Below are 13446 nucleotides of genomic sequence, written 5' to 3'. Positions count from 1 at the left end.
AATGAAAAAAGAAAAAAACGAAATTGTGAACACAATTTAAAGACAGATGGAAAGAGACTGAATGAAATCCGTGACTTCCACTGCAGAGCAGTAAAGCACATTAACTCATCTTGCCAAAATACTCGCTGCAAAAGACATTATTTTAGTACCTTTTACACACCCCTGAGCTTAACTCAAGCTTCATTTCTCCCTTACAGTGGACAATGTTGCAGGTGCTAGGAAGAGAAAAAGCTGAGATTCTGAATGCTGGATTGATACCCAGCTGAAGAGCCCTGTGCCTCCCCTCCAAGTCGTGCCAATTCTCTGCTCATGCACAGACAGGCCGGAAGCACAGCTGTGCAAGGTGGGAACACACCAGCCCTCCGAGCTGGCTGGACAGGACACTGCTGAAAATTCAAAACTCATCCAGCACCAGAAAGGGAAGTTTTGGCTTTCCTTTGTCCCCATATGTGCAAGGACGAACTCTCCAGAGGATTTGATCTAAGTTACAGAATTACGTAGAGATAGGCCTATCAAGGCTCAAGAGCCTGCCATCCTCTGTTACAAAAGCACCTCAGATACAAGATGAGAAATCATAACAGCACTTGTGCATGTAAGACAGCTTGAGATACTATCAGGAAGCTAATTTTTTTTCTAGGAAACCATTATCATATTTACTTAAAGGAAAAATGCTGCACAGCGCAAGTAAAAGTTGGCTATTGTTATCACAGGTCTTACAATTGTTATCACATCTCACAATAGTTTCTCTCAACTACCAGTTCCTAGACATGGATTTTCATAATTTCAGAACCAATATTCACAGAAAGTTACTGACTCTCATCTTTACAGAAGAACCTTAATAAAACAGCAGGATCAGCACAATGAAAGCAAATAAAAAGAAAATTTGTTGACTTTAAATGCTGGAGGCTTGATGGTTTTTGCATTCCTGAGCTGTTCTGTTGAGTAGAATGTCAGTCCTGAGGGGATGTAAGGCCCCCTTGTAATAAGGACAGATTTCCATGTCCAGTTCTGGGCTCCTCAGAACAGGAAAGACACAGAGTGGGTCCAGCGGAAGCAACAAAGGTGATGAAGGGATTGGAGCATCTCCCTTACAAGGAAGGGCTGAGGGAGGTGGGGCTGTTCAGCCTCAAAAGAAGTCACTGAGAGCAGACCCCATCCATGTCTGTCAGTGTCTGCAGGGAGGGGTCAGAGGATGGACCAGGCTCTGCTCAGTGGTGCTCAGCTCAGCAATGGGACAAGAGGCAACAGGCAGGAACTGATGCCCAGGAAGTTCCACCTGGACATGAGGAAGAATTTCTTTACCATGCAGCTGATCACACACTGGAATACAATATTGCCCAGAGAGAGTGAGAAGTCTCACTCACTGGAGGTATTCCAGAACTGTCTGGACACAACCCTATGCCACGTGCTCTGGGATGACCCTGCAGGGACATTGGATCAGATGACCCACCGTGGTCCCTTCCAACCTGAACCATTTAAAAACAGAAAAAAAGAAAAAGAAAAAAAAGTTGTAAGCTTTTAGTACAGAAAAATTTGAGGTTTTAAAGAACAGCAAATTTGGCACCTTTTCCTTCCTGTTGTCTTGAAAACAACAGGTAAAGTTTGGTTGAAGAAATCAACTGCCACACGATGCAGAATTCACACAGGAGCACACGCAATCAAGGCTTCCTAATTTTAATTTCTTAGTTTTCCTACTGTAGAAATCAAGAAGCAGTGGGGAAATAATGCAGGTTTCAAAAAAGGAAAAGGTTAGCTATTCAGATATTTGTTTAGATGCAAAGCTGAATGAGTGATGGGATACCTGGTTTACACACTCCAACATAAATCTGCACAGGCTCCCAGAATGATTAAATGGATGCAATAAAGGAATTATTAAAATAAATTTAATTAATGTAGTTCTATGTCCAAGTTCTATGACCATTAAATCATTTGCAAAAACAAGAAGTAGACTGATTTATCATGGCCATTAATGCTAGCCTGTAAAGTCAATAAAGTTGACATTGAGGTTTCAGGCTAGTGGACAGAGGTCTCCAACAGGCCAACTGTGCCTCAAGTAGACACAGAGTTTTAACTCGTTCTCCATTTGTGATATTTCAGACAAACAGGCGCTGCTTTAATAATCCTGATGGATTAAGGGGCTTCTTGTTTGGTTTTGCTTAGTGGGTCTTTAAAATGGAAGCAGCAAAACAAATGGTCTAATGTTCTAATATGGTAAAGGATCCAAGTAAGTGAGCTCAGCCTCTGTGGCTCCCAGTTTGTGCTGAATGTGAAGGTTGGTGTAAAGCAGCTGCTAAGAGATACAAGTTCAGGATGAAGGAACTGAAGTTGTCACTGAAAGAAATCACCATAAACATTTTACAGGAACATTTGCTAACTGTTAAGCCACGATGAAATTGGAACAGACAAAACCACAGGCATCAGTTGTCAAACAGTTTTAATGTCAAAAGGTAATAAATGAAGCTGTGACCCATGTGGAGATCACAGGCACCAGCTTTGCCACTCTCTGAAGGAAGTTTCAAAGCCAAATACCCAACAGTTAAGAAATGTCAAATACATCCATGGAACCATCCTCCAGTAACTGCCTATCTTCCCACGCTATTTTAGCTTTTAAATGCAGCAGGAGTAATTAACCTCCTGGAAGCAGATGTATGAAATCATATTTTTGAAGCCTTATGAGTTACAGATCGAATAATTGCAATTAACAGATAAACTAGAGCTGCTCCTCAGCTCTACATTTGTAGCCCAGCCCTGGGCTGGGCAGAGGATCCCTGGACCTCAGGGATTGCTTGTTTATTCCTCTCCTAGCAAGGGTCCTTGATTAAGAAGCCAGGCAGGAAAGTATGAACAAGCTTCCAATGGTTTTCACCACTCAGGTCAATCTGCAAAAGCAAAAAAACCCTTACTGATGGCCTAGAGCTTGCAGGGACAGCACCAGGATATGCAGATGGCTCTTGCAGCTCTGTTATAAAGACAGGTTCAGTCATAGCTCTTGGTTAGAGATGAGCAGTCAGCTACACTGTATTGTACAGACAGATAGATATATAATATATATACACAGCTATATAGAGTACAGAACTTGCTGAACCTTCCTATGAAAAGGAAAGAAACAGAGCCTCCCTCCTCTCCTCACATCTGCATTGATGCCTCAAAGCGTAAACCAGCTCCTCAGATGAAAGGAAAAGGAGGAATTTTTTAACAATGAAATTCATTCTCAGCTGTGACAGGTTGTTTTTTTTTTTTTTTCCTATTTCTGCACTGACTTCACTAAGCAGATGATCCTGGAGTTGCAGCTTAAGCCTTTCAGTGACTTACAAGCATCCTCCCTGCACTAAAAACGTCACTGCAGTGGACACTACCTCTCGTTTCTTAATTTTTATGACCTACTATATTAAAACCAGTTTAAATGTAATAAAGTCTGCAACCTTTACAGCTACAAAATATGGGAGGACTGTAAAATTAGCCAAGCATAAAAGTAAGGGAGTTTCAAACATTCTCTGCTCACTTTCCAGGGACAATATACACACCATTGGCATGAACTACAAAATCAAAAGGAATTTAAATCAAATTAAAATTCAAACAACCTTTTCTCCTGCCTGCTAGGGGCTCAAGGGACATTAACACACACAGACTGCTCTTCTGCATTGTTTCCTCAGGTTTTCATTCTCACTTTCTAAAATTTGTTTATAAAAGTGGTGATCTGAAATATTGATGATTTACTCTAATATATGGTTTTGCTCAGCTGCAGCTGGTTTGGCAGTAATGACATACTTTTTCTCTTCACACTCCACCCCTTTTCTGCAGAAGATAGAGTTTGAACATAGGATTTTTACATCATAGAATATCCTGAGTTGGAAGGGATCCCCATGGATCATCCAGTCCAACTCTGGCCCCACACAGGACAGACCGAATAATTCCCCCCTGTCCCTGAGAGTGTTGTCCAAACACTCCTTGAGCTCTGTCAGCCTTGGGGCCATGACCACTGTTCTGGGGAGCCTGGTCAGTCCCAATCATCCTTTGGGTGAAGAACATTTTCCTAATATCCACCTAAACCTCCCCTAACACAGCTCTATATGTTTCTTAGGGTCACAGAGAGCAGAGATCGGAGCTGTCCCTTCACTCCCCCTCGTAAGGAAGCTGCAGACCCTGATGAGGTCTCCCCTCAGCCTCCTCTTCTCCAGGCTGGACAGATCAAATACCTCAGCCACTCCTCACATGGTTTCTTCTCTAGACCCTTCACCATCTTCATGGGTTGTTCCCTCTTTCTTCCTATCTTACCTCCTCACTCAGTCACTGAATACACACCTTTATAATATGCAAGGCAAACCAGCAAATCCACACTGAAACAAAACTTAAGACTGTCATAACAAATCCCTGTTGTAGTGCCAAAACAAAGCTGTTCTCAACTGTTCCTATCTCTCTGTCACTCCGACAGTACAAGCATGAACTCTACAGGAGACTAAGGCAGGGTCTCTTTGCATAGTGGTCTGTTCCAGAACCACAAAATATTGCCAGCTTCTTCCATTCCCTAGGAGGGTTACGACTGTTTTCTTAATAGGATGCTATTTGATGAATGGGGTACAAAGCTGATTGAAGCGAAACAAAATGTATCTGCTTTATCACATGTCTATATGGAGCAGAATTCAAAAAATTCTATTTGGGGCATAGACAAAAGCTACAGGATTTGCAAGTGACATGAACTGTTCTTTGGGAAAGCCCTGCACAAGCAGTGACAAAGACATGCTTTAATAAACCCATCATAAGGTTTGTTAACTCCCACCAGCCAGAGGGACAGATCTCTGACTTGCTTAACATCACACACAAGTCCTGGGTCAAAACCAGAGCCCAGAACAAAACTGTTTCCAAAGGTTCATTGAGTTTTGAATATTTCTGCAGGTCTGTCTTACACAGGTCTCTCAGTTTCCATCCAGCCTCTCCCTCATCCCGTTTACCTGAAGCAGCTTTAACGCATTAAAGAAGCACCACATTGTAGACCATAAGCACAAACATGTATCGTTGTACACACTTAGGAAGAACACAGATAACATTTACTATACTCCAGAGAGGCTCCAGTCTAGGCCAGGTGTAAATACACAGGAGACATATATTGCTTATGCCATCAACTTCCTTCTAAAACAAGTCCTGGTTCACCTCTGCTGTAAGACTTCTGCTGGTCTCAGATTTCCTGCACACCCCCTGACCTCCACATAAGCCTCTCTTTACACAATGGTGAATATCCAGCAGCACAAATCCCAGTATGGGAATATGTAAATAGTTCTGTATTAGTAACAATCAGCAAAGGGTCACGGATTTTATGATATGTCCGATTTTTCTCTTTCAAGAATGTGGCTCAATATCTTGCAGCAGAGACAATGATGGTGGGCTACCTTTTTGAAGTAAGGTAACTAGGAAAGGAACTTATTCTTAACAAGTGCTGTGGAAAAGATTTCAATTAAAAACTAGCCTGACTGATCAAGCATGGTAGCATCCACGCTGATTCCTTGGCTTGATTCAGTTCTTTAAGAACATGAGGAACTTCTTCAAAGTCTGTACACGTTAAAAAAAGATGCCACTCACTTTATTTTTAAAACATCAAAGCCAATGAAGTCTGAGGCTGTTGGACCAGGACTGCCGGGTTTGCAAGGAGAAAGACACTGTAACTCCTGTCAGCCTCAATGACAGCTACATTATCCATGGGAGCTGCAACAACTCCTCTCTCTCTCGTTCAGTTCTCATTCAAGAATTAGACAACTGTCTCCAAAGGACAGGAGATGAGAAACTACTAAAACTTCATCCAGTCTCATTCTCCAGTATTCAGTTCAGCATTAATTCAGGGAAGAGGTGAAGTAACAACTTCAACACAAAATTTAAAAATCCAAAATAAGAGCTTGCAAAAACTGAGGAATTTCTGCTTTCTACTTGGCAGGTATGTTTGAAATAAGGCCCATAGGTCATCATTCACAAGCTTGCCACAAATTTCCCAAGGGAGTCAGAATGAATTTCAAGTCCCCTCTGGCTTGAAGTATTACTGAATATTTCCTCTGTAAGTTCAAGCATGTCCACCATTGCTGTTTATACACAGAATCCTCACTTTCAAGCAGCAGCCTGGTACAATTACACACCCCGAGCACTCATCTTCTCCAGCAGGCAAAACTCTCCCTGCAGTTCAGAATAAGCATGTTATGAAGTTCTTTTGAAAAAGAGCACATTCTACAGGCAGCAGACCTGCATTCTGGTTTGAGGAGACAACTGGCATGCATTTTCTCTTTGCAGAGAGGCATTTCCTTGGAGGCATGTGCAATCCATGCAAATGAAAGGTTTCCAAAAGGTCATTGGCAATATAAAATGTAATTAGCTTAAAAATATCAAGTATTTTTAGGCCACTCTGCCCCAGGTTATCTTACTGTTTCTGGGTTTTTTTAATAATCACAGTTATTATCAGCATTTTTTCTCCCTTTTGGATGCAATCAGGAAAGAAAAAATCTGACAAATACAATGTTAAAAGACATCATGTTACTCTCAAATAGGCAAGTTAGAGACCTGCCACCCATGGCTGTGCACTGCACTACACATCATGACACGAGGTAACACAGCAGCAGGTGCACTTTTATTAAATAGAACGCAGTTAAAAAAAATAAACAAGCCACATTATACTGCTGCTAAGTCCAAACAGTTACTCAAAACTAACAGCAGATTTTGCCATGAGCACCAACATCCCACTTGGTATCTACAACTGGCCTTTCCCAGCATCAGCAGAGCCCACAGCACTTGCAGTGCAAGAGGCAGGAACAGTGCAGCTCAGAGAACACACTTGATCCTAGAAAGTGTTTGGACAAACAAAACAAAACTCATTCAGCAGTCACTGTATTGGCAGTTCAGACTTGCTGCTGCACCTGAGTGCCCAGAGGAGATAAGTCAAACAATATAGCAAAATTATTTTATTGACAGTCTAGAAAATAATATTTTTGGTTAATATTAAATTGAAGTTCTAGTCCCTTAACTGCAAGGCTGACACCCCAGTGCTGAGTCAGTGAAGCACCGGATTCACTGCTATGTAGATCCAACAAAAAAATGACACACACTACCTGCTTCCAATTTCCTTCTCTATAGAAAAAGTTCACTCTGCTCATTGTCTTATCCAAGTATCCAAACCCTGGTCATGTATCAGAACACATTAGATGGTCTCTTTCTCACAGACCTGAACAGCCCTTTCATCTCTTCTGTCTATACCTGCCCCTGTCCCACATCCCTTCTCTCTCAAACTGTCCAATTGATTAATCAAGTTAAACTCAGAGCAATTGTTCTCAACCTGCATTTAGCTTAAAGGCTTTTGCTTCTCTATCAGATTCGAGCATTGGCTGTGTGCCCAAAGGCATGTCTGCCTGCTAATCCTATCAGTGGGTCTAATAAAAGGTATTACTTCTCCTTACAAACCTGGCTCTGCTGATTCTTCTGTGAAACATCAAAATGCACTCTGACTTCAATAAGCTCCAATTCTTACACCAGAGCAAGATATGTAGAATGAAAAGCAAGGCATAAGAACCAGATGAGCAAGTCCACTCAATAAATTGTGAGTGTGACACAGCCAGACAACCTGTGTTGCAATTCTCTGCCTGGTAGCACAGGATTCAGCAGGAGGGGATGGAAGCAGCCCTGCTCCTCACTCCCAGCTACAAGAGAAAGGGCTACAAAGTCACTTCAGTCTTGCTCTTTAATGCATTGTCTCGATAACAATTTTTACCTCCAATGCAAGGTGCAAGAAGAGAGACTTTTTCATTAGGATAACACATGGGTATGTGCTGCTTTGTCAGTAGAGTCCCATAAAGAAAAACCCTCACAGCTTTTTCTTAAAGCATACGCTGGTTTTTATTAGTTGTAGATGCTTTGGACTCTGTGTACTGTAACTGCCACAGGCTAGATCTGATAATCCCTTATTTGTACAGTCAGAAAGGGACACATTTTGGTTTATTTCCATAAATATTTCAAAAGCTTTCTCTGGCTGAGAAACAGAGAGCCTCTTCAGTAGTTTTTCCACTCATAAGAATTTGATTGTTGTTACTTGAATAAAAGGAAAGCTTGGGGGGTTTGTTGGGATTTTTTTTCATGGTTTTTATTTTAACTGATTTCCATCTCTTAACAGTGAGAACATATTTTAAAAGTTATGAATATGAACATTGTTTTAAATATTGAAAATACGTAAAAACAGTCTATACATAATATATGACAAGGAAATTACATTTTGCTGGAACACTGTTTTAAACTCTAACAGAACATCATGCCCAGCCCTTCCTTCTGACCACACATCCAGCCCCAGTGGGCCCTCTAAATGTCACATCCTACCACAGTTTTTCTTGTATGGCTAAAGGAAAAATAAAACAAGTAACCAGCAACAAAATAACTAGACCAGTTGCCAACTACCCCTCCTGAACCCATCTCTATCTCCTCTCCTTCCTAAGGACATTCCTGCAAGAGAATGACTGCACTGAGAAATTATCAGAATTTCTTCTAAGCAACAGGGCATGGCTGAACCACTGCTGGCCAAAACCACACCAAATACTGTTTCAAAGAGAGACTGAGAGAGGAACTGACTATAAACACATTTCCCTTCTGTGACGCTCATGCAGGAACAAAGCAATCAGTCTGAATTTGGGAATTTAGGAAATCTTGTGGACAAAGACAGAGAAAGAAGGAAGCACTAGCAAGGCACAAACCCTCAGGATCTTTCCAATGTTCAACAGAAGACCTTATTTATAAGCCCAATTTCTTAAGAAGGCCCTGTGCTGTTCTCCCTTTGCTTGACTCCTCCAAACCAGCTTTTCCTTCCTTAACCAGATGCCTCAAAAGTGTCTGATGCTGCACCAAAGCCACACCAGAGCTGTAGTAAAAGGCTACAACTGAGCCATGAAGATGCCAGGAGGCTCTTCTTAGGAAGACAGGCTGAGAGAGCTGGGGTTGTGCAGCCTGGAGAATAGACAGCTCCAGGAAGACCTTATTGTGGTCCTCAAGTGCCTTAAGGGGCTTATAAAAAGGAGGGAGATGGACTTTTTATACAGGCAGACAGTGACAGGACAAGGGGCAGTGGTTTCAAACTGACAGAGGGCAGGCTTAGGTCAGTTACTAGGAAGAAATTCCTTACTCAGAGGGTGGTGAGGCCCTGGCACAGGTTTCCCAGAGAGGTTGTGGATATCCCATGCCAGGAGGTGTTCAAGACCAGGAAGGATGGAACCCTGAGCAACCTGGTCCAGTAAATCACATCCTTACCTGTGGCAGGGGGTTGGAATGAGATGGTCTTTAAGGTCCCTTCCAACCCAAACCATTCTGTGATTCTGTGATCTGAGCTCTCCATAGAAAGAGTTTCTGAGAGAGGCACATTCACATCAAGATGTTCTACAGCTTCTTTCTTTCCTTTCACTTGTAACATTTTTTAGCTAATTGGCTCCAGAATTTATAATCCTGGTGACAACACCCTGGCTGTGCAAGGAAGAGAAGGTGGAGGAGGAGGGGAGGGAAGCCAGAGCAGCTGCCAAGGCTGCCGGCACCATCTCCTGTTCTGAGCTCGTTACTGCAAAGCACCAGCCCTAGCTCAGGATGCCAATGCTCCCCTCGCTCACCCAGGCAGCTCAGGGTATCTTATGCTTAGAAATATCACAAGACAACTTAGGAGGTTTTGTGCAGACTCCAGAAAAAGCAGGAATCCAAATATGAAGTGCAGCTAAAACTACCGAATTTGAAAAGGAGAAAATTAAGCAGCCGGGGGGGAAATGCAATTACAGCAGAAAAAAAAAAATGTGTTTCACCATTAGCATTGCACAATAAGAAGGTTTGTCAGGCACCGGTTTAGCCTACACATGTTCACATCCGTCAGCATTTCCATGATAAATCCTAATTTTCGCCATTGTTGATCACATTGAACTAAAACTTGGTATGCAAGTTTTTAGCACAGATGCTCAAATAAATTATGCACATTAGTCATTTAACTTTCAGAGCAGCATGAGAAAGCTGCTTTTTGGGAGGGGGGTTGACTGCAATTTATGACAAGTTTTTTTTTGCCTTACACAGCTAAAAAAGACAAGCAGCTTACTTCTTTATTAAACTTTCCAAGCAGTATGTCTTTTGTACAGATGATAAAACTTTGACAGTAGGAGAATATTTATAACCACCACCAGTGATATACATACAGTATTTCACTCTGCATATTCACATGTGCATGCAAGCAGCCATGAAGAATATTAAAATGAAAACACATAATGAAAATACCAATAAGAGCAGGCTGAAAGTGGCAGGCAGTAGAGATGATGTGATCCAGATGAGAAATTGTTAGAGAGGTGATTAGTTATGGAGCTGAACAAAGTGTACGTGCAGATACAATCAACTGATTGAGACATCCCAGGCCAGACAATCTATTTTTCAGACATAACCTTATTCTGTGCAGTATTTGAACTGACACCACTTCACAGCAGTTACAAAATCCTAGAGAATTCACATTTACCTTGGTAGAATGTCTCTGTGTATTGTGCCTGTCCCCATCAATCTGCTTAAAATAAACAGTATAAACAGTATCCTAAAATACTTTAGAAAAATCCATAGTCTTCGACACGCCTGTTCTTAGAGCAACTGCAGGAGGTGTTCAGGTAAATGAAAATTCATTCTGCATTCTGCCACCAATCCTCCTCTGGCTTCCCATGGCTGCTCAGGAAAGTTATATTGCAGTTCCAGCATTACAAATTAAGAGGAAAAAAACTTATACACAGACTTGTTTGACTGTTGACAGTTTCTCATGAAACACTTCAACAGTTCAGGAGCCGTGGCCAGGAATATCATTTTAAGATACTAAAGGGGAAGAAACCGACGTGTAACACATGCTTTTGGGGGACAAGGAAACAAAAAAATTCTTGATAGATAGGAATTAATGTGTTTTGTCTGCCTTAAAAATAACGAGGTGCAGACTAGGCAGGACAGATGAGCAGAGGTGTTTGTTTCCATTCCTGTGGTCTTCTGGATCTGCCTGTGAGAACATGAGACACTCAATCACTGTATTAAGTGACTCAGCACAACCCAGGTAAACACAAAGCTGCTCCAGAAATTAAGTCAAGACTTCTTTGGCTACATTCATCTACCTGGGGCATGGAACCATCCTGGTGACTTCAAGACTGATTCCTCAAGATATTACCAAACTGACAGGCCCTCCTCTTTCCAACTCACATCCAGTTTTTCAAGGCATACTGCCATGCTGCAGAGGCAATAAAAGACAAATCCCTAAGAACAGGAAATCTTAAAGCACTACAATTCCCAGAGCTCTACACAAAGCTTGGCAATAGGCTGAATATATGGTTTTACATAATACTGTTGGTTTCAAAGTAGAATATTTTTGCACTGCTGCCTACTGCACAGCTGAGATTACAATTCCTCCCTTTGTATTCATATCACAAATATACCACCAATGTGGAGCACTCTTCCTTTGCCCATCAGCCTCCTGTAAATCATTAATTTGACCATAGCATCCCTCTGCTAAGAAGGAAAGAATAAGAATAATGAAAATAGATAATAAGTTTTGACTTCTAATTACTTCAATAATCCTAAATATTCGTTGTGGTTTCTGAGAACTCCTGACTGGTATTAAGATACATCTATTTCAGCCAGCTAGAATTTTTAGGAATTTTAATCTCACAGAAGCGAAAGATTTATAGTGCAGATGTGAGTCATGCACAGAAGAGATGCAAGGCTGGCTTCTCCTTCCCTAACTTTTACAGTGAAGCTCCGTGTTGAAACACAGTGTCTGCTGTACAACACACCACCAGGAACAGTCTGTGCTTCCTATCAAACTGTTTATTTTTACACATTTTTCTGGTCAATAATGCACACTGCTACCAAGGGAATGCTGAATCAGCATCTCCAGGTGAGCACTAACAAATAAAAGCTATTGTTTACTCTAGTAATAAAGAGATGCACAGGCACCAGGGATGTTGGCAGCAACGCCCAGGATCAATCACAAACATTGGAACAAGAACTATTAAGAACAGAGTTAAACAATTTCTAACATTTTTTTAATCATTAGAAGTGATCAGAGCACTGAACAGAGGCACTTCACAGATTATCCTTGAACGTTCTCCCAGAAGCACAGTCAAATAAAAGGTAAGGAACCAAGTATTAATATTTGTACTGATTTTGCACTACACAGTTTCCACAGAGCTCCAGGCTGAGAAGATGGTACAGTTAACATTATGTCTGTCCCCTCTAGGCAGCTTTTTAGGCTTTCCCTATATATTTTCTTTTAAACAGAAAGAGTAGTTCCGTGAGCTCCAGAACCAAAGTTGCCTGGTTTCCTATGGGTTTCTCTCTCCAAAGGTGACTACTGACTCAAGTAGAGTTCTGTTTCTCATATCAAAATGATACAAAACATGAAAAGCATGAAAACGATGCCAACAACGTTGCCATGGTATTATCAAATGCCACAAGCCTTTGGAAAGCATGGCATAGCAGGAATTATGGATTGTGATGCTACCAGGGTACCAGAACAGGGCTCCCTGAGTGCCAGGCTCAAGGTGGCCAAGGAGGCCTGGTCTTCAAAGGAGCCTCACTGACAATGTGACATTTAGGAGTGTCTGTTTGCTTGCAGGGCTCTGATCCCAAACAGGACATGACCTCAGGATGTCTCCCCGGGAGATGAAGATCTGATTTCCCTAAACTTGCTGAAATTTATTATTTTTGAGACCTCTACCATCTGCCAAACTTGTCAGAACACAACTTGCAAGTTCAAAAGTGTAGGGTAGGCACAGACAATCTCATCTACATACACGCACAAAGCACAGTAATAAGCTTCACTTCCTCAGGAAATCAGACTAAAAATGGCACAATCATGAAAAGCAAAGGTCTGGGCAAAATCCCATGTTTTTTGAATTAGAAGCATAAGTCAATGTCTTGGTTAAATTATTTTTTGCCTTCCTATTTTCTGCTAACTATATGATAGAAAAAAATTAGAAAAGCTTTGTATCTACCCAATTAGAGCCATGAATAACCAGATGTTGCTCTAGAAGCTTACTGTTTGAATATGTAGATTGGTCACTTAATGGGACACTACCAAGTACCTTCTGCTATAAAAGTGAAGGAAAGATCCATTTTGGAGAACAAAAAAGCAATACCTACAGTCATTTCTTCATAACCTCACTCTGTAAATGAATGCAGAACCTGCCAGCAGTTAATATTGCCCTGAAGCACTGTGAATAAACATTTGTCTGGTATTAGGTACACAGACACCTCCACATATAAATCAAGGTGCAATGTGCCATATAGATGAACAAAGGAAGGGAAAAAACTTCCCTACCTCGCCCTGTATTAGACATTAAGTGCTTCTTTTGATCACAAAATAACTCATAAAGCCTATTAAAAAGCTAGCACTTCTCCCTCTGTCAGATAAAAGACATTTCACTGTAATTAAACTTCTGTCCAACT

The 13446-nt window shown here is 41.4% G+C and overlaps 1 protein-coding gene across 1 annotated transcript in view; it reads right to left on the bottom strand.

Moving 5' to 3' along the window:
• The window catches only part of MAD1L1 (MAD1 mitotic arrest deficient like 1), a 353601-nt gene that overhangs the window by 297939 nt on the left and 42216 nt on the right, over nucleotides 1-13446 (bottom strand). The gene's annotated exons all lie outside the window — the stretch shown is intronic.

Source organism: Lepidothrix coronata, unplaced genomic scaffold (genome assembly GCF_001604755.1).
Source record: "Lepidothrix coronata isolate B3197 unplaced genomic scaffold, Lepidothrix_coronata-1.0 Scaffold41, whole genome shotgun sequence".
NCBI lineage: Eukaryota > Metazoa > Chordata > Aves > Passeriformes > Pipridae > Lepidothrix > Lepidothrix coronata.
Note: the sequence above shows the minus strand (reverse complement) of the source record. Positions and strands in the feature narration are given on the sequence as shown.